The sequence below is a fragment of the Sinohyriopsis cumingii genome, chromosome 17 (genome assembly GCF_028554795.1).
Source record: "Sinohyriopsis cumingii isolate HCF-2022 chromosome 17, ASM2855479v2, whole genome shotgun sequence".
Lineage (NCBI taxonomy): Eukaryota > Metazoa > Mollusca > Bivalvia > Unionida > Unionidae > Sinohyriopsis > Sinohyriopsis cumingii.
In genome coordinates this window covers 24181190-24201749 of record NC_142977.1, presented here as the reverse complement: position 1 = coordinate 24201749, position 20560 = coordinate 24181190, and the positions used below count along the sequence as shown (strand labels likewise).

The 20560-nt window shown below is 40.5% G+C and overlaps 12 non-coding genes across 12 annotated transcripts; all 12 read right to left on the bottom strand.

The window, feature by feature from the left end:
• Positions 1-847: 847 nt before the first annotated feature.
• LOC149778082 (U1 spliceosomal RNA) lies at positions 848-1011 on the bottom strand. The gene has a single exon (XR_016415777.1). It is a non-coding gene; the product is annotated as a U1 spliceosomal RNA (small nuclear RNA).
• A 1461-nt stretch (positions 1012-2472) lies between these two features.
• Positions 2473-2637, bottom strand: LOC149778081 (U1 spliceosomal RNA). Its single transcript, XR_016416000.1, has one exon. It is a non-coding gene; the product is annotated as a U1 spliceosomal RNA (small nuclear RNA).
• A 2286-nt stretch (positions 2638-4923) lies between these two features.
• On the bottom strand, positions 4924-5087 carry LOC149778080 (U1 spliceosomal RNA). Its single transcript, XR_016415775.1, has one exon. It is a non-coding gene; the product is annotated as a U1 spliceosomal RNA (small nuclear RNA).
• Positions 5088-6548: 1461 nt separating this feature from the next.
• Positions 6549-6712, bottom strand: LOC149778079 (U1 spliceosomal RNA). Its single transcript, XR_016415774.1, has one exon. It is a non-coding gene; the product is annotated as a U1 spliceosomal RNA (small nuclear RNA).
• A 1461-nt stretch (positions 6713-8173) lies between these two features.
• LOC149778078 (U1 spliceosomal RNA) lies at positions 8174-8337 on the bottom strand. Its single transcript, XR_016415773.1, has one exon. It is a non-coding gene; the product is annotated as a U1 spliceosomal RNA (small nuclear RNA).
• A 1463-nt stretch (positions 8338-9800) lies between these two features.
• Positions 9801-9964, bottom strand: LOC149778077 (U1 spliceosomal RNA). The gene has a single exon (XR_016415772.1). It is a non-coding gene; the product is annotated as a U1 spliceosomal RNA (small nuclear RNA).
• Positions 9965-11423: 1459 nt separating this feature from the next.
• On the bottom strand, positions 11424-11587 carry LOC149778076 (U1 spliceosomal RNA). Its single transcript, XR_016415771.1, has one exon. It is a non-coding gene; the product is annotated as a U1 spliceosomal RNA (small nuclear RNA).
• A 1455-nt stretch (positions 11588-13042) lies between these two features.
• On the bottom strand, positions 13043-13206 carry LOC149778075 (U1 spliceosomal RNA). The gene has a single exon (XR_016415770.1). It is a non-coding gene; the product is annotated as a U1 spliceosomal RNA (small nuclear RNA).
• A 1459-nt stretch (positions 13207-14665) lies between these two features.
• On the bottom strand, positions 14666-14829 carry LOC149778074 (U1 spliceosomal RNA). Its single transcript, XR_016415925.1, has one exon. It is a non-coding gene; the product is annotated as a U1 spliceosomal RNA (small nuclear RNA).
• A 1457-nt stretch (positions 14830-16286) lies between these two features.
• On the bottom strand, positions 16287-16450 carry LOC149778073 (U1 spliceosomal RNA). Its single transcript, XR_016415769.1, has one exon. It is a non-coding gene; the product is annotated as a U1 spliceosomal RNA (small nuclear RNA).
• Positions 16451-17901: 1451 nt separating this feature from the next.
• On the bottom strand, positions 17902-18065 carry LOC149778072 (U1 spliceosomal RNA). Its single transcript, XR_016415768.1, has one exon. It is a non-coding gene; the product is annotated as a U1 spliceosomal RNA (small nuclear RNA).
• A 1457-nt stretch (positions 18066-19522) lies between these two features.
• Positions 19523-19686, bottom strand: LOC149778071 (U1 spliceosomal RNA). The gene has a single exon (XR_016415767.1). It is a non-coding gene; the product is annotated as a U1 spliceosomal RNA (small nuclear RNA).
• Between the last annotated feature and the right edge of the window lie 874 nt (positions 19687-20560).

Sequence of the window (20560 nt, the reverse complement as noted above, 5' to 3'; positions counted from 1 at the left end):
CTCTTTTGCTATGAACCACTGCAAATCGACTTGTCAGGTCAAAGGAATACTACTATTTGTTTCCTCTGTTTTATTAAATATGAAATCTTTGTTCCACTGATTGGAAAGCTACGCTTCGCCGTACTCCGAGTCTAGAAGCTTTGGATTGTTGAAAGTGCTGCTGATACAGAAGTAACTGGTGATGCAGATGATCTCTACAATGAGACTTATGATGAAGCTGTCGCTGCTTTTGATAAGGACAACAAGCTTGCTGTATTAACGAAGTTGTTCCTGTTATTTGAAGATATTGTTTCTCTCTCTCTCTCTCTCTCTCTCTCTCTCTACTGCAGAGAAGTTCTGTGAAAATAAAACTTGATTTTCGTCGAATCCAGTAAGCATGTTTCCATTTATTTCTCTTTCTTTCTTTCTTTCTCTCACAAATATGCTGGATCGCTGTTACTCAAAGATATTTCACACGTTCGTTGTGAGATGGCTCTTTGAAAGTTGTTTGTTGTAGGGTTTAATGCCATTTTTCAGCACAAGATAGGCTATGCATGGCAGGCAATATAAATGGTGGAGGAAGAACCCGGGAGAAGAAAACTGAACGGAAAGAACTCCCGACCCATGATAACATACTGGCAAGCTTTCTCTGATAACCACATGGGCCAAATCCGAAACTCAAACACACGCAGACAGGTGAGATGGCCGCGATCCGTAATGGTGGGCTATTTAGACCACCCGGGGTACCCACCCCTTGAAAGAGCAGTGTAAGAAATAATAACATTATCGATTGGCACGTGCTAATCAGAGACATCCAGACTAATTTTGTCATAAGCTTGAGATTATTGGTTATTTTTAATTGAATTATCAGGGGTTAGCGCGAACGCAGACCCCCACACTAATAAATAACGACCCCGAGTCACCCACATTTGGGGTGATCGCAGGTTTCAGCCCAACCGAAGTGCAATGGAAAGGCCTCATCCTGGGGAAACCGCCTAGCTGATCACGGTACTCCCTGGTCCAGGTAAGTATGATTTCTTGACGTTTACTGACGTTTATCAACTGACATTTGTGTCTGGAGTAGGAAGTGTGCCTCTAAGTAATGAAAATAAATTAAAACGATTCAGGGCCATGGTACTGCTGATGTCTTAGTATTCCGAATAACTTTATAGCTTATGTTTCAACATTACAAAAGTAACTGAAATGTCTTCAAATAGTCCTTTATTTGCAATTTCAGTTTCTTTTACGGTGGATATGTGCTATATAGGTTTGCTCGGACGGCAGGGGATAGTTTCGTATATTGGCCCCTGGCAAATTTCTTAACTTGAGGCAACGGTGCGTATTTTTCAGCTATTATGGTTTTTTAATTAAATATATGGATACATTTTTCAATTCCGCGTTTCGGGCTTGTCTTGTTCTTGAAACTGATATCAGCCATTGACCTCCCATAGTTACTTCACAGCAAATTGACAGTGAAATAGCAATAGTCGTCTAGCAAGAACTATGGTCAATCACATCCAGCTGTTTAGTACACAATGCTTTCCCGAACTGTTACGTAGGGAAAGGGATTGTGTTTGCACTGGCAAGATCGCTTGGTGTCATAAATGAAAAATGCAGGTATAAATTTGAGGTTGCAGTGCATCAACCTCTTTTGCTATGAACCACTGCAAATCGACTTGTCAGGTCAAAGGAATACTACTATTTGTTTCCTCTGTTTTATTAAATATGAAATCTTTGTTCCACTGATTGGAAAGCTACGCTTCGCCGTACTCCGAGTCTAGAAGCTTTGGATTGTTGAAAGTGCTGCTGATACAGAAGTAACTGGTGATGCAGATGATCTCTACAATGAGACTTATGATGAAGCTGTCACTGCTTTTGATAAGGACAACAAGCTTGCTGTATTAACGAAGTTGTTCCTGTTATTTGAAGATATTGTTTCTCTCTCTCTCTCTCTCTCTCTCTCTCTCTACTGCAGAGAAGTTCTGTGAAAATAAAACTTGATTTTCGTCGAATCCAGTAAGCATGTTTCCATTTATTTCTCTTTCTTTCTTTCTTTCTCTCACAAATATGCTGGATCGCTGTTACTCAAAGATATTTCACACGTTCGTTGTGAGATGGCTCTTTGAAAGTTGTTTGTTGTAGGGTTTAATGCCATTTTTCAGCACAAGATAGGCTATGCATGGCAGGCAATATAAATGGTGGAGGAAGAACCCGGGAGAAGAAAACTGAACGGAAAGAACTCCCGACCCATGATAACATACTGGCAAGCTTTCTCTGATAACCACATGGGCCAAATCCGAAACTCAAACACACGCAGACAGGTGAGATGGCCGCGATCCGTAATGGTGGGCTATTTAGACCACCCGGGGTACCCACCCCTTGAAAGAGCAGTGTAAGAAATAATAACATTATCGATTGGCACGTGCTAATCAGAGACATCCAGACTAATTTTGGCATAAGCTTGAGATTATTGGTTATTTTTAATTGAATTATCAGGGGTTAGCGCGAACGCAGACCCCCACACTAATAAATAACGACCCCGAGTCACCCACATTTGGGGTGATCGCAGGTTTCAGCCCAACCGAAGTGCAATGGAAAGTCCTCATCCTGGGGAAACCTTTTTTTATTTTTCATAAAATCTTTATTCAATATTTACATGTTAAAATGTACAAGCGAAAACGACACTCCCATCTTCACCCCATACACGCCTTAGCACACAAACTCATAAATACACGTAGATGTGCACACTCACTCTCCATCCATGCTCTTGTATACACACAAATGTACATATATTGTAAAGCGCATAGCTCACAAGCGACAAAGTTATACATAATATGATTGTATGCAATTTCTATTGTAAATTTGTAACATCTAGTCTGCGCAACGTATAATAATCTCATACAGAAGTTTAAGTATTGCAAATTATAAAATTCTAATATTAGAGAAACTGTATTCTTCAAAATGCAAAGTGTATTTAAGATGATGCAAGTACTATACCTCATGTAGATTTGATAGAGCAGTGAAGTGCTGTAAAAGTTCGTGCAATAAAACAGAGAATGTTAGCACGTGCTGCTTGAGATATTCTTAAATTAACGTGTAGGCCGGCAGACGTGGATTAAAACATGGTGACTGTGTAGTGAGAGCTAAGGAGAAATCGTAAAATTATATATAATTGGATTTATCCAAAAGGGAAGGAATGTAGTATTATTCTAGACTTATGTCTATTACTAATTCAAAATTGAAGAGAGAACAGAATAATCCAGCTAAACACCATTTATCTATAAAATGAACCAAGTTAAGCCTGGAAAAGTCAGTTCTGATTCTGCATTTTAATCGGGAGAGAAAGAAGGATAACAAGGTGTTACTGGTTACCACTTCTTTATAATAATATGCTCGTATACGTTTAATCCATATAGCATATTTATATTCAGCGCATAATAAAAGGCACAAGTCCTCGATCACGGTACTCCCTGGTCCAGGTAAGTATGATTTCTTGACGTTTACTGACGTTTATCAACTGACATTTGTGTCTGGAGTAGGAAGTGTGCCTCTAAGTAATGAAAATAAATTAAAACGATTCAGGGCCATGGTACTGCTGATGTCTTAGTATTCCGAATAACTTTATAGCTTATGTTTCAACATTACAAAAGTAACTGAAATGTCTTCAAATAGTCCTTTATTTGCAATTTCAGTTTCTTTTACGGTGGATATGTGCTATATAGGTTTGCTCGGACGGCAGGGGATAGTTTCGTATATTGGCCCCTGGCAAATTTCTTAACTTGAGGCAACGGTGCGTATTTTTCAGCTATTATGGTTTTTTAATTAAATATATGGATACATTTTTCAATTCCGCGTTTCGGGCTTGTCTTGTTCTTGAAACTGATATCAGCCATTGACCTCCCATAGTTACTTCACAGCAAATTGACAGTGAAATAGCAATAGTCGTCTAGCAAGAACTATGGTCAATCACATCCAGCTGTTTAGTACACAATGCTTTCCCGAACTGTTACGTAGGGAAAGGGATTGTGTTTGCACTGGCAAGATCGCTTGGTGTCATAAATGAAAAATGCAGGTATAAATTTGAGGTTGCAGTGCATCAACCTCTTTTGCTATGAACCACTGCAAATCGACTTGTCAGGTCAAAGGAATACTACTATTTGTTTCCTCTGTTTTATTAAATATGAAATCTTTGTTCCACTGATTGGAAAGCTACGCTTCGCCGTACTCCGAGTCTAGAAGCTTTGGATTGTTGAAAGTGCTGCTGATACAGAAGTAACTGGTGATGCAGATGATCTCTACAATGAGACTTATGATGAAGCTGTCACTGCTTTTGATAAGGACAACAAGCTTGCTGTATTAACGAAGTTGTTCCTGTTATTTGAAGATATTGTTTCTCTCTCTCTCTCTCTCTCTCTCTCTACTGCAGAGAAGTTCTGTGAAAATAAAACTTGATTTTCGTCGAATCCAGTAAGCATGTTTCCATTTATTTCTCTTTCTTTCTTTCTTTCTCTCACAAATATGCTGGATCGCTGTTACTCAAAGATATTTCACACGTTCGTTGTGAGATGGCTCTTTGAAAGTTGTTTGTTGTAGGGTTTAATGCCATTTTTCAGCACAAGATAGGCTATGCATGGCAGGCAATATAAATGGTGGAGGAAGAACCCGGGAGAAGAAAACTGAACGGAAAGAACTCCCGACCCATGATAACATACTGGCAAGCTTTCTCTGATAACCACATGGGCCAAATCCGAAACTCAAACACACGCAGACAGGTGAGATGGCCGCGATCCGTAATGGTGGGCTATTTAGACCACCCGGGGTACCCACCCCTTGAAAGAGCAGTGTAAGAAATAATAACATTATCGATTGGCACGTGCTAATCAGAGACATCCAGACTAATTTTGTCATAAGCTTGAGATTATTGGTTATTTTTAATTGAATTATCAGGGGTTAGCGCGAACGCAGACCCCCACACTAATAAATAACGACCCCGAGTCACCCACATTTGGGGTGATCGCAGGTTTCAGCCCAACCGAAGTGCAATGGAAAGGCCTCATCCTGGGGAAACCGCCTAGCTGATCACGGTACTCCCTGGTCCAGGTAAGTATGATTTCTTGACGTTTACTGACGTTTATCAACTGACATTTGTGTCTGGAGTAGGAAGTGTGCCTCTAAGTAATGAAAATAAATTAAAACGATTCAGGGCCATGGTACTGCTGATGTCTTAGTATTCCGAACAACTTTATAGCTTATGTTTCAACATTACAAAAGTAACTGAAATGTCTTCAAATAGTCCTTTATTTGCAATTTCAGTTTCTTTTACGGTGGATATGTGCTATATAGGTTTGCTCGGACGGCAGGGGATAGTTTCGTATATTGGCCCCTGGCAAATTTCTTAACTTGAGGCAACGGTGCGTATTTTTCAGCTATTATGGTTTTTTAATTAAATATATGGATACATTTTTCAATTCCGCGTTTCGGGCTTGTCTTGTTCTTGAAACTGATATCAGCCATTGACCTCCCATAGTTACTTCACAGCAAATTGACAGTGAAATAGCAATAGTCGTCTAGCAAGAACTATGGTCAATCACATCCAGCTGTTTAGTACACAATGCTTTCCCGAACTGTTACGTAGGGAAAGGGATTGTGTTTGCACTGGCAAGATCGCTTGGTGTCATAAATGAAAAATGCAGGTATAAATTTGAGGTTGCAGTGCATCAACCTCTTTTGCTATGAACCACTGCAAATCGACTTGTCAGGTCAAAGGAATACTACTATTTGTTTCCTCTGTTTTATTAAATATGAAATCTTTGTTCCACTGATTGGAAAGCTACGCTTCGCCGTACTCCGAGTCTAGAAGCTTTGGATTGTTGAAAGTGCTGCTGATACAGAAGTAACTGGTGATGCAGATGATCTCTACAATGAGACTTATGATGAAGCTGTCACTGCTTTTGATAAGGACAACAAGCTTGCTGTATTAACGAAGTTGTTCCTGTTATTTGAAGATATTGTTTCTCTCTCTCTCTCTCTCTCTCTCTCTCTCTACTGCAGAGAAGTTCTGTGAAAATAAAACTTGATTTTCGTCGAATCCAGTAAGCATGTTTCCATTTATTTCTCTTTCTTTCTTTCTTTCTCTCACAAATATGCTGGATCGCTGTTACTCAAAGATATTTCACACGTTCGTTGTGAGATGGCTCTTTGAAAGTTGTTTGTTGTAGGGTTTAATGCCATTTTTCAGCACAAGATAGGCTATGCATGGCAGGCAATATAAATGGTGGAGGAAGAACCCGGGAGAAGAAAACTGAACGGAAAGAACTCCCGACCCATGATAACATACTGGCAAGCTTTCTCTGATAACCACATGGGCCAAATCCGAAACTCAAACACACGCAGACAGGTGAGATGGCCGCGATCCGTAATGGTGGGCTATTTAGACCACCCGGGGTACCCACCCCTTGAAAGAGCAGTGTAAGAAATAATAACATTATCGATTGGCACGTGCTAATCAGAGACATCCAGACTAATTTTGTCATAAGCTTGAGATTATTGGTTATTTTTAATTGAATTATCAGGGGTTAGCGCGAACGCAGACCCCCACACTAATAAATAACGACCCCGAGTCACCCACATTTGGGGTGATCGCAGGTTTCAGCCCAACCGAAGTGCAATGGAAAGGCCTCATCCTGGGGAAACCGCCTAGCTGATCACGGTACTCCCTGGTCCAGGTAAGTATGATTTCTTGACGTTTACTGACGTTTATCAACTGACATTTGTGTCTGGAGTAGGAAGTGTGCCTCTAAGTAATGAAAATAAATTAAAACGATTCAGGGCCATGGTACTGCTGATGTCTTAGTATTCCGAATAACTTTATAGCTTATGTTTCAACATTACAAAAGTAACTGAAATGTCTTCAAATAGTCCTTTATTTGCAATTTCAGTTTCTTTTACGGTGGATATATGCTATATAGGTTTGCTCGGACGGCAGGGGATAGTTTCGTATATTGGCCCCTGGCAAATTTCTTAACTTGAGGCAACGGTGCGTATTTTTCAGCTATTATGGTTTTTTAATTAAATATATGGATACATTTTTCAATTCCGCGTTTCGGGCTTGTCTTGTTCTTGAAACTGATATCAGCCATTGACCTCCCATAGTTACTTCACAGCAAATTGACAGTGAAATAGCAATAGTCGTCTAGCAAGAACTATGGTCAATCACATCCAGCTGTTTAGTACACAATGCTTTCCCGAACTGTTACGTAGGGAAAGGGATTGTGTTTGCACTGGCAAGATCGCTTGGTGTCATAAATGAAAAATGCAGGTATAAATTTGAGGTTGCAGTGCATCAACCTCTTTTGCTATGAACCACTGCAAATCGACTTGTCAGGTCAAAGGAATACTACTATTTGTTTCCTCTGTTTTATTAAATATGAAATCTTTGTTCCACTGATTGGAAAGCTACGCTTCGCCGTACTCCGAGTCTAGAAGCTTTGGATTGTTGAAAGTGCTGCTGATACAGAAGTAACTGGTGATGCAGATGATCTCTACAATGAGACTTATGATGAAGCTGTCGCTGCTTTTGATAAGGACAACAAGCTTGCTGTATTAACGAAGTTGTTCCTGTTATTTGAAGATATTGTTTCTCTCTCTCTCTCTCTCTCTCTCTCTCTCTACTGCAGAGAAGTTCTGTGAAAATAAAACTTGATTTTCGTCGAATCCAGTAAGCATGTTTCCATTTATTTCTCTTTCTTTCTTTCTTTCTCTCACAAATATGCTGGATCGCTGTTACTCAAAGATATTTCACACGTTCGTTGTGAGATGGCTCTTTGAAAGTTGTTTGTTGTAGGGTTTAATGCCATTTTTCAGCACAAGATAGGCTATGCATGGCAGGCAATATAAATGGTGGAGGAAGAACCCGGGAGAAGAAAACTGAACGGAAAGAACTCCCGACCCATGATAACATACTGGCAAGCTTTCTCTGATAACCACATGGGCCAAATCCGAAACTCAAACACACGCAGACAGGTGAGATGGCCGCGATCCGTAATGGTGGGCTATTTAGACCACCCGGGGTACCCACCCCTTGAAAGAGCAGTGTAAGAAATAATAACATTATCGATTGGCACGTGCTAATCAGAGACATCCAGACTAATTTTGTCATAAGCTTGAGATTATTGGTTATTTTTAATTGAATTATCAGGGGTTAGCGCGAACGCAGACCCCCACACTAATAAATAACGACCCCGAGTCACCCACATTTGGGGTGATCGCAGGTTTCAGCCCAACCGAAGTGCAATGGAAAGGCCTCATCCTGGGGAAACCGCCTAGCTGATCACGGTACTCCCTGGTCCAGGTAAGTATGATTTCTTGACGTTTACTGACGTTTATCAACTGACATTTGTGTCTGGAGTAGGAAGTGTGCCTCTAAGTAATGAAAATAAATTAAAACGATTCAGGGCCATGGTACTGCTGATGTCTTAGTATTCCGAATAACTTTATAGCTTATGTTTCAACATTACAAAAGTAACTGAAATGTCTTCAAATAGTCCTTTATTTGCAATTTCAGTTTCTTTTACGGTGGATATGTGCTATATAGGTTTGCTCGGACGGCAGGGGATAGTTTCGTATATTGGCCCCTGGCAAATTTCTTAACTTGAGGCAACGGTGCGTATTTTTCAGCTATTATGGTTTTTTAATTAAATATATGGATACATTTTTCAATTCCGCGTTTCGGGCTTGTCTTGTTCTTGAAACTGATATCAGCCATTGACCTCCCATAGTTACTTCACAGCAAATTGACAGTGAAATAGCAATAGTCGTCTAGCAAGAACTATGGTCAATCACATCCAGCTGTTTAGTACACAATGCTTTCCCGAACTGTTACGTAGGGAAAGGGATTGTGTTTGCACTGGCAAGATCGCTTGGTGTCATAAATGAAAAATGCAGGTATAAATTTGAGGTTGCAGTGCATCAACCTCTTTTGCTATGAACCACTGCAAATCGACTTGTCAGGTCAAAGGAATACTACTATTTGTTTCCTCTGTTTTATTAAATATGAAATCTTTGTTCCACTGATTGGAAAGCTACGCTTCGCCGTACTCCGAGTCTAGAAGCTTTGGATTGTTGAAAGTGCTGCTGATACAGAAGTAACTGGTGATGCAGATGATCTCTACAATGAGACTTATGATGAAGCTGTCACTGCTTTTGATAAGGACAACAAGCTTGCTGTATTAACGAAGTTGTTCCTGTTATTTGAAGATATTGTTTCTCTCTCTCTCTCTCTCTCTCTCTCTCTCTCTACTGCAGAGAAGTTCTGTGAAAATAAAACTTGATTTTCGTCGAATCCAGTAAGCATGTTTCCATTTATTTCTCTTTCTTTCTTTCTTTCTCTCACAAATATGCTGGATCGCTGTTACTCAAAGATATTTCACACGTTCGTTGTGAGATGGCTCTTTGAAAGTTGTTTGTTGTAGGGTTTAATGCCATTTTTCAGCACAAGATAGGCTATGCATGGCAGGCAATATAAATGGTGGAGGAAGAACCCGGGAGAAGAAAACTGAACGGAAAGAACTCCCGACCCATGATAACATACTGGCAAGCTTTCTCTGATAACCACATGGGCCAAATCCGAAACTCAAACACACGCAGACAGGTGAGATGGCCGCGATCCGTAATGGTGGGCTATTTAGACCACCCGGGGTACCCACCCCTTGAAAGAGCAGTGTAAGAAATAATAACATTATCGATTGGCACGTGCTAATCAGAGACATCCAGACTAATTTTGTCATAAGCTTGAGATTATTGGTTATTTTTAATTGAATTATCAGGGGTTAGCGCGAACGCAGACCCCCACACTAATAAATAACGACCCCGAGTCACCCACATTTGGGGTGATCGCAGGTTTCAGCCCAACCGAAGTGCAATGGAAAGGCCTCATCCTGGGGAAACCGCCTAGCTGATCACGGTACTCCCTGGTCCAGGTAAGTATGATTTCTTGACGTTTACTGACGTTTATCAACTGACATTTGTGTCTGGAGTAGGAAGTGTGCCTCTAAGTAATGAAAATAAATTAAAACGATTCAGGGCCATGGTACTGCTGATGTCTTAGTATTCCGAACAACTTTATAGCTTATGTTTCAACATTACAAAAGTAACTGAAATGTCTTCAAATAGTCCTTTATTTGCAATTTCAGTTTCTTTTACGGTGGATATGTGCTATATAGGTTTGCTCGGACGGCAGGGGATAGTTTCGTATATTGGCCCCTGGCAAATTTCTTAACTTGAGGCAACGGTGCGTATTTTTCAGCTATTATGGTTTTTTAATTAAATATATGGATACATTTTTCAATTCCGCGTTTCGGGCTTGTCTTGTTCTTGAAACTGATATCAGCCATTGACCTCCCATAGTTACTTCACAGCAAATTGACAGTGAAATAGCAATAGTCGTCTAGCAAGAACTATGGTCAATCACATCCAGCTGTTTAGTACACAATGCTTTCCCGAACTGTTACGTAGGGAAAGGGATTGTGTTTGCACTGGCAAGATCGCTTGGTGTCATAAATGAAAAATGCAGGTATAAATTTGAGGTTGCAGTGCATCAACCTCTTTTGCTATGAACCACTGCAAATCGACTTGTCAGGTCAAAGGAATACTACTATTTGTTTCCTCTGTTTTATTAAATATGAAATCTTTGTTCCACTGATTGGAAAGCTACGCTTCGCCGTACTCCGAGTCTAGAAGCTTTGGATTGTTGAAAGTGCTGCTGATACAGAAGTAACTGGTGATGCAGATGATCTCTACAATGAGACTTATGATGAAGCTGTCACTGCTTTTGATAAGGACAACAAGCTTGCTGTATTAACGAAGTTGTTCCTGTTATTTGAAGATATTGTTTCTCTCTCTCTCTCTCTCTCTCTCTCTCTACTGCAGAGAAGTTCTGTGAAAATAAAACTTGATTTTCGTCGAATCCAGTAAGCATGTTTCCATTTATTTCTCTTTCTTTCTTTCTTTCTCTCACAAATATGCTGGATCGCTGTTACTCAAAGATATTTCACACGTTCGTTGTGAGATGGCTCTTTGAAAGTTGTTTGTTGTAGGGTTTAATGCCATTTTTCAGCACAAGATAGGCTATGCATGGCAGGCAATATAAATGGTGGAGGAAGAACCCGGGAGAAGAAAACTGAACGGAAAGAACTCCCGACCCATGATAACATACTGGCAAGCTTTCTCTGATAACCACATGGGCCAAATCCGAAACTCAAACACACGCAGACAGGTGAGATGGCCGCGATCCGTAATGGTGGGCTATTTAGACCACCCGGGGTACCCACCCCTTGAAAGAGCAGTGTAAGAAATAATAACATTATCGATTGGCACGTGCTAATCAGAGACATCCAGACTAATTTTGTCATAAGCTTGAGATTATTGGTTATTTTTAATTGAATTATCAGGGGTTAGCGCGAACGCAGACCCCCACACTAATAAATAACGACCCCGAGTCACCCACATTTGGGGTGATCGCAGGTTTCAGCCCAACCGAAGTGCAATGGAAAGGCCTCATCCTGGGGAAACCGCCTAGCTGATCACGGTACTCCCTGGTCCAGGTAAGTATGATTTCTTGACGTTTACTGACGTTTATCAACTGACATTTGTGTCTGGAGTAGGAAGTGTGCCTCTAAGTAATGAAAATAAATTAAAACGATTCAGGGCCATGGTACTGCTGATGTCTTAGTATTCCGAATAACTTTATAGCTTATGTTTCAACATTACAAAAGTAACTGAAATGTCTTCAAATAGTCCTTTATTTGCAATTTCAGTTTCTTTTACGGTGGATATATGCTATATAGGTTTGCTCGGACGGCAGGGGATAGTTTCGTATATTGGCCCCTGGCAAATTTCTTAACTTGAGGCAACGGTGCGTATTTTTCAGCTATTATGGTTTTTTAATTAAATATATGGATACATTTTTCAATTCCGCGTTTCGGGCTTGTCTTGTTCTTGAAACTGATATCAGCCATTGACCTCGCATAGTTACTTCACAGCAAGTTGACAGTGAAATAGCAATAGTCGTCTAGCAAGAACTATGGTCAATCACATCCAGCTGTTTAGTACACAATGCTTTCCCGAACTGTTACGTAGGGAAAGGGATTGTGTTTGCACTGGCAAGATCGCTTGGTGTCATAAATGAAAAATGCAGGTATAAATTTGAGGTTGCAGTGCATCAACCTCTTTTGCTATGAACCACTGCAAATCGACTTGTCAGGTCAAAGGAATACTACTATTTGTTTCCTCTGTTTTATTAAATTTGAAATCTTTGTGCCACTGATTGGCCAGCTACGCTTCGCCGTACTCCGAGTCTAGAAGCTTTGGATTGTTGAAAGTGCTGCTGATACAGAAGTAACTGGTGATGCAGATGATCTCTACAATGAGACTTATGATGAAGCTGTCACTGCTTTTGATAAGGACAACAAGCTTGCTGTATTAACGAAGTTGTTCCTGTTATTTGAAGATATTGTTTCTCTCTCTCTCTCTCTCTCTCTCTACTGCAGAGAAGTTCTGTGAAAATAAAACTTGATTTTCGTCGAATCCAGTAAGCATGTTTCCATTTATTTCTCTTTCTTTCTTTCTTTCTCTCACAAATATGCTGGATCGCTGTTACTCAAAGATATTTCACACGTTCGTTGTGAGATGGCTCTTTGAAAGTTGTTTGTTGTAGGGTTTAATGCCATTTTTCAGCACAAGATAGGCTATGCATGGCAGGCAATATAAATGGTGGAGGAAGAACCCGGGAGAAGAAAACTGAACGGAAAGAACTCCCGACCCATGATAACATACTGGCAAGCTTTCTCTGATAACCACATGGGCCAAATCCGAAACTCAAACACACGCAGACAGGTGAGATGGCCGCGATCCGTAATGGTGGGCTATTTAGACCACCCGGGGTACCCACCCCTTGAAAGAGCAGTGTAAGAAATAATAACATTATCGATTGGCACGTGCTAATCAGAGACATCCAGACTAATTTTGTCATAAGCTTGAGATTATTGGTTATTTTTAATTGAATTATCAGGGGTTAGCGCGAACGCAGACCCCCACACTAATAAATAACGACCCCGAGTCACCCACATTTGGGGTGATCGCAGGTTTCAGCCCAACCGAAGTGCAATGGAAAGGCCTCATCCTGGGGAAACCGCCTAGCTGATCACGGTACTCCCTGGTCCAGGTAAGTATGATTTCTTGACGTTTACTGACGTTTATCAACTGACATTTGTGTCTGGAGTAGGAAGTGTGCCTCTAAGTAATGAAAATAAATTAAAACGATTCAGGGCCATGGTACTGCTGATGTCTTAGTATTCCGAATAACTTTATAGCTTATGTTTCAACATTACAAAAGTAACTGAAATGTCTTCAAATAGTCCTTTATTTGCAATTTCAGTTTCTTTTACGGTGGATATGTGCTATATAGGTTTGCTCGGACGGCAGGGGATAGTTTCGTATATTGGCCCCTGGCAAATTTCTTAACTTGAGGCAACGGTGCGTATTTTTCAGCTATTATGGTTTTTTAATTAAATATATGGATACATTTTTCAATTCCGCGTTTCGGGCTTGTCTTGTTCTTGAAACTGATATCAGCCATTGACCTCCCATAGTTACTTCACAGCAAATTGACAGTGAAATAGCAATAGTCGTCTAGCAAGAACTATGGTCAATCACATCCAGCTGTTTAGTACACAATGCTTTCCCGAACTGTTACGTAGGGAAAGGGATTGTGTTTGCACTGGCAAGATCGCTTGGTGTCATAAATGAAAAATGCAGGTATAAATTTGAGGTTGCAGTGCATCAACCTCTTTTGCTATGAACCACTGCAAATCGACTTGTCAGGTCAAAGGAATACTACTATTTGTTTCCTCTGTTTTATTAAATATGAAATCTTTGTTCCACTGATTGGCCAGCTACGCTTCGCCGTACTCCGAGTCTAGAAGCTTTGGATTGTTGAAAGTGCTGCTGATACAGAAGTAACTGGTGATGCAGATGATCTCTACAATGAGACTTATGATGAAGCTGTCACTGCTTTTGATAAGGACAACAAGCTTGCTGTATTAACGAAGTTGTTCCTGTTATTTGAAGATATTGTTTCTCTCTCTCTCTCTCTCTCTCTCTCTCTACTGCAGAGAAGTTCTGTGAAAATAAAACTTGTTTTTCGTCGAATCCAGTAAGCATGTTTCCATTTATTTCTCTTTCTTTCTTTCTTTCTCTCACAAATATGCTGGATCGCTGTTACTCAAAGATATTTCACACGTTCGTTGTGAGATGGCTCTTTGAAAGTTGTTTGTTGTAGGGTTTAATGCCATTTTTCAGCACAAGATAGGCTATGCATGGCAGGCAATATAAATGGTGGAGGAAGAACCCGGGAGAAGAAAACTGAACGGAAAGAACTCCCGACCCATGATAACATACTGGCAAGCTTTCTCTGATAACCACATGGGCCAAATCCGAAACTCAAACACACGCAGACAGGTGAGATGGCCGCGATCCGTAATGGTGGGCTATTTAGACCACCCGGGGTACCCACCCCTTGAAAGAACAGTGTAAGAAATAATAACATTATCGATTGGCACGTGCTAATCAGAGACATCCAGACTAATTTTGTCATAAGCTTGAGATTATTGGTTATTTTTAATTGAATTATCAGGGGTTAGCGCGAACGCAGACCCCCACACTAATAAATAACGACCCCGAGTCACCCACATTTGGGGTGATCGCTGGTTTCAGCCCAACCGAAGTGCAATGGAAAGGCCTCATCCTGGGGAAACCGCCTAGCTGATCACGGTACTCCCTGGTCCAGGTAAGTATGATTTCTTGACGTTTACTGACGTTTATCAACTGACATTTGTGTCTGGAGTAGGAAGTGTGCCTCTAAGTAATGAAAATAAATTAAAACGATTCAGGGCCATGGTACTGCTGATGTCTTAGTATTCCGAATAACTTTATAGCTTATGTTTCAACATTACAAAAGTAACTGAAATGTCTTCAAATAGTCCTTTATTTGCAATTTCAGTTTCTTTTACGGTGGATATATGCTATATAGGTTTGCTCGGACGGCAGGGGATAGTTTCGTATATTGGCCCCTGGCAAATTTCTTAACTTGAGGCAACGGTGCGTATTTTTCAGCTATTATGGTTTTTTAATTAAATATATGGATACATTTTTCAATTCCGCGTTTCGGGCTTGTCTTGTTCTTGAAACTGATATCAGCCATTGACCTCGCATAGTTACTTCACAGCAAGTTGACAGTGAAATAGCAATAGTCGTCTAGCAAGAACTATGGTCAATCACATCCAGCTGTTTAGTACACAATGCTTTCCCGAACTGTTACGTAGGGAAAGGGATTGTGTTTGCACTGGCAAGATCGCTTGGTGTCATAAATGAAAAATGCAGGTATAAATTTGAGGTTGCAGTGCATCAACCTCTTTTGCTATGAACCACTGCAAATCGACTTGTCAGGTCAAAGGAATACTACTATTTGTTTCCTCTGTTTTATTGAATTTGAAATCTTTGTGCCACTGATTGGCCAGCTACGCTTCGCCGTACTCCGAGTCTAGAAGCTTTGGATTGTTGAAAGTGCTGCTGATACAGAAGTAACTGGTGATGCAGATGATCTCTACAATGAGACTTATGATGAAGCTGTCACTGCTTTTGATAAGGACAACAAGCTTGCTGTATTAACGAAGTTGTTCCTGTTATTTGAAGATATTGTTTCTCTCTCTCTCTCTCTCTCTCTCTCTACTGCAGAGAAGTTCTGTGAAAATAAAACTTGATTTTCGTCGAATCCAGTAAGCATGTTTCCATTTATTTCTCTTTCTTTCTTTCTTTCTCTCACAAATATGCTGGATCGCTGTTACTCAAAGATATTTCACACGTTCGTTGTGAGATGGCTCTTTGAAAGTTGTTTGTTGTAGGGTTTAATGCCATTTTTCAGCACAAGATAGGCTATGCATGGCAGGCAATATAAATGGTGGAGGAAGAACCCGGGAGAAGAAAACTGAACGGAAAGAACTCCCGACCCATGATAACATACTGGCAAGCTTTCTCTGATAACCACATGGGCCAAATCCGAAACTCAAACACACGCAGACAGGTGAGATGGCCGCGATCCGTAATGGTGGGCTATTTAGACCACCCGGGGTACCCACCCCTTGAAAGAGCAGTGTAAGAAATAATAACATTATCGATTGGCACGTGCTAATCAGAGACATCCAGACTAATTTTGTCATAAGCTTGAGATTATTGGTTATTTTTAATTGAATTATCAGGGGTTAGCGCGAACGCAGACCCCCACACTAATAAATAACGACCCCGAGTCACCCACATTTGGGGTGATCGCAGGTTTCAGCCCAACCGAAGTGCAATGGAAAGGCCTCATCCTGGGGAAACCGCCTAGCTGATCACGGTACTCCCTGGTCCAGGTAAGTATGATTTCTTGACGTTTACTGACGTTTATCAACTGACATTTGTGTCTGGAGTAGGAAGTGTGCCTCTAAGTAATGAAAATAAATTAAAACGATTCAGGGCCATGGTACTGCTGATGTCTTAGTATTCCGAATAACTTTATAGCTTATGTTTCAACATTACAAAAGTAACTGAAATGTCTTCAAATAGTCCTTTATTTGCAATTTCAGTTTCTTTTACGGTGGATATGTGCTATATAGGTTTGCTCGGACGGCAGGGGATAGTTTCGTATATTGGCCCCTGGCAAATTTCTTAACTTGAGGCAACGGTGCGTATTTTTCAGCTATTATGGTTTTTTAATTAAATATATGGATACATTTTTCAATTCCGCGTTTCGGGCTTGTCTTGTTCTTGAAACTGATATCAGCCATTGACCTCCCATAGTTACTTCACAGCAAATTGACAGTGAAATAGCAATAGTCGTCTAGCAAGAACTATGGTCAATCACATCCAGCTGTTTAGTACACAATGCTTTCCCGAACTGTTACGTAGGGAAAGGGATTGTGTTTGCACTGGCAAGATCGCTTGGTGTCATAAATGAAAAATGCAGGTATAAATTTGAGGTTGCAGTGCATCAACCTCTTTTGCTATGAACCACTGCAAATCGACTTGTCAGGTCAAAGGAATACTACTATTTGTTTCCTCTGTTTTATTAAATATGAAATCTTTGTTCCACTGATTGGCCAGCTACGCTTCGCCGTACTCCGAGTCTAGAAGCTTTGGATTGTTGAAAGTGCTGCTGATACAGAAGTAACTGGTGATGCAGATGATCTCTACAATGAGACTTATGATGAAGCTGTCACTGCTTTTGATAAGGACAACAAGCTTGCTGTATTAACGAAGTTGTTCCTGTTATTTGAAGATATTGTTTCTCTCTCTCTCTCTCTCTCTACTGCAGAGAAGTTCTGTGAAAATAAAACTTGTTTTTCGTCGAATCCAGTAAGCATGTTTCCATTTATTTCTCTTTCTTTCTTTCTTTCTCTCACAAATATGCTGGATCGCTGTTACTCAAAGATATTTCACACGTTCGTTGTGAGATGGCTCTTTGAAAGTTGTTTGTTGTAGGGTTTAATGCCATTTTTCAGCACAAGATAGGCTATGCATGGCAGGCAATATAAATGGTGGAGGAAGAACCCGGGAGAAGAAAACTGAACGGAAAGAACTCCCGACCCATGATAACATACTGGCAAGCTTTCTCTGATAACCACATGGGCCAAATCCGAAACTCAAACACACGCAGACAGGTGAGATGGCCGCGATCCGTAATGGTGGGCTATTTAGACCACCCGGGGTACCCACCCCTTGAAAGAGCAGTGTAAGAAATAATAACATTATCGATTGGCACGTGCTAATCAGAGACATCCAGACTAATTTTGTCATAAGCTTGAGATTATTGGTTATTTTTAATTGAATTATCAGGGGTTAGCGCGAACGCAGACCCCCACACTAATAAATAACGACCCCGAGTCACCCACATTTGGGGTGATCGCAGGTTTCAGCCCAACCGAAGTGCAATGGAAAGGCCTCATCCTGGGGAAACCGCCTAGCTGATCACGGTACTCCCTGGTCCAGGTAAGTATGATTTCTTGACGTTTACTGACGTTTATCAACTGACATTTGTGTCTGGAGTAGGAAGTGTGCCTCTAAGTAATGAAAATAAATTAAAACGATTCAGGGCCATGGTACTGCTGATGTCTTAGTATTCCGAATAACTTTATAGCTTATGTTTCAACATTACAAAAGTAACTGAAATGTCTTCAAATAGTCCTTTATTTGCAATTTCAGTTTCTTTTACGGTGGATATATGCTATATAGGTTTGCTCGGACGGCAGGGGATAGTTTCGTATATTGGCCCCTGGCAAATTTCTTAACTTGAGGCAACGGTGCGTATTTTTCAGCTATTATGGTTTTTTAATTAAATATATGGATACATTTTTCAATTCCGCGTTTCGGGCTTGTCTTGTTCTTGAAACTGATATCAGCCATTGACCTCCCATAGTTACTTCACAGCAAATTGACAGTGAAATAGCAATAGTCGTCTAGCAAGAACTATGGTCAATCACATCCAGCTGTTTAGTACACAATGCTTTCCCGAACTGTTACGTAGGGAAAGGGATTGTGTTTGCACTGGCAAGATCGCTTGGTGTCATAAATGAAAAATGCAGGTATAAATTTGAGGTTGCAGTGCATCAACCTCTTTTGCTATGAACCACTGCAAATCGACTTGTCAGGTCAAAGGAATACTACTATTTGTTTCCTCTGTTTTATTAAATATGAAATCTTTGTTCCACTGATTGGAAAGCTACGCTTCGCCGTACTCCGAGTCTAGAAGCTTTGGATTGTTGAAAGTGCTGCTGATACAGAAGTAACTGGTGATGCAGATGATCTCTACAATGAGACTTATGATGAAGCTGTCACTGCTTTTGATAAGGACAACAAGCTTGCTGTATTAACGAAGTTGTTCCTGTTATTTGAAGATATTGTTTCTCTCTCTCTCTCTCTCTCTCTCTCTACTGCAGAGAAGTTCTGTGAAAATAAAACTTGTTTTTCGTCGAATCCAGTAAGCATGTTTCCATTTATTTCTCTTTCTTTCTTTCTTTCTCTCACAAATATGCTGGATCGCTGTTACTCAAAGATATTTCACACGTTCGTTGTGAGATGGCTCTTTGAAAGTTGTTTGTTGTAGGGTTTAATACCATTTTTCAGCACAAGATAGGCTATGCATGGCAGGCAATATAAATGGTGGAGGAAGAACCCGGGAGAAGAAAACTGAACGGAAAGAACTCCCGACCCATGATAACATACTGGCAAGCTTTCTCTGATAACCACATGGGCCAAATCCGAAACTCAAACACACGCAGACAGGTGAGATGGCCGCGATCCGTAATGGTGGGCTATTTAGACCACCCGGGGTACCCACCCCTTGAAAGAGCAGTGTAAGAAATAATAACATTATCGATTGGCACGTGCTAATCAGAGACATCCAGACTAATTTTGTCATAAGCTTGAGATTATTGGTTATTTTTAATTGAATTATCAGGGGTTAGCGCGAACGCAGACCCCCACACTAATAAATAACGACCCCGAGTCACCCACATTTGGGGTGATCGCAGGTTTCAGCCCAACCGAAGTGCAATGGAAAGGCCTCATCCTGGGGAAACCGCCTAGCTGATCACGGTACTCCCTGGTCCAGGTAAGTATGATTTCTTGACGTTTACTGACGTTTATCAACTGACATTTGTGTCTGGAGTAGGAAGTGTGCCTCTAAGTAATGAAAATAAATTAAAACGATTCAGGGCCATGGTACTGCTGATGTCTTAGTATTCCGAATAACTTTATAGCTTATGTTTCAACATTACAAAAGTAACTGAAATGTCTTCAAATAGTCCTTTATTTGCAATTTCAGTTTCTTTTACGGTGGATATGTGCTATATAGGTTTGCTCGGACGGCAGGGGATAGTTTCGTATATTGGCCCCTGGCAAATTTCTTAACTTGAGGCAACGGTGCGTATTTTTCAGCTATTATGGTTTTTTAATTAAATATATGGATACATTTTTCAATTCCGCGTTTCGGGCTTGTCTTGTTCTTGAAACTGATATCAGCCATTGACCTCGCATAGTTACTTCACAGCAAATTGACAGTGAAATAGCAATAGTCGTCTAGCAAGAACTATGGTCAATCACATCCAGCTGTTTAGTACACAATGCTTTCCCGAACTGTTACGTAGGGAAAGGGATTGTGTTTGCACTGGCAAGATCGCTTGGTGTCATAAATGAAAAATGCAGGTATAAATTTGAGGTTGCAGTGCATCAACCTCTTTTGCTATGAACCACTGCAAATCGACTTGTCAGGTCAAAGGAATACTACTATTTGTTTCCTCTGTTTTATTAAATATGAAATCTTTGTTCCACTGATTGGAAAGCTACGCTTCGCCGTACTCCGAGTCTAGAAGCTTTGGATTGTTGAAAGTGCTGCTGATACAGAAGTAACTGGTGATGCAGATGATCTCTACAATGAGACTTATGATGAAGCTGTCACTGCTTTTGATAAGGACAACAAGCTTGCTGTATTAAC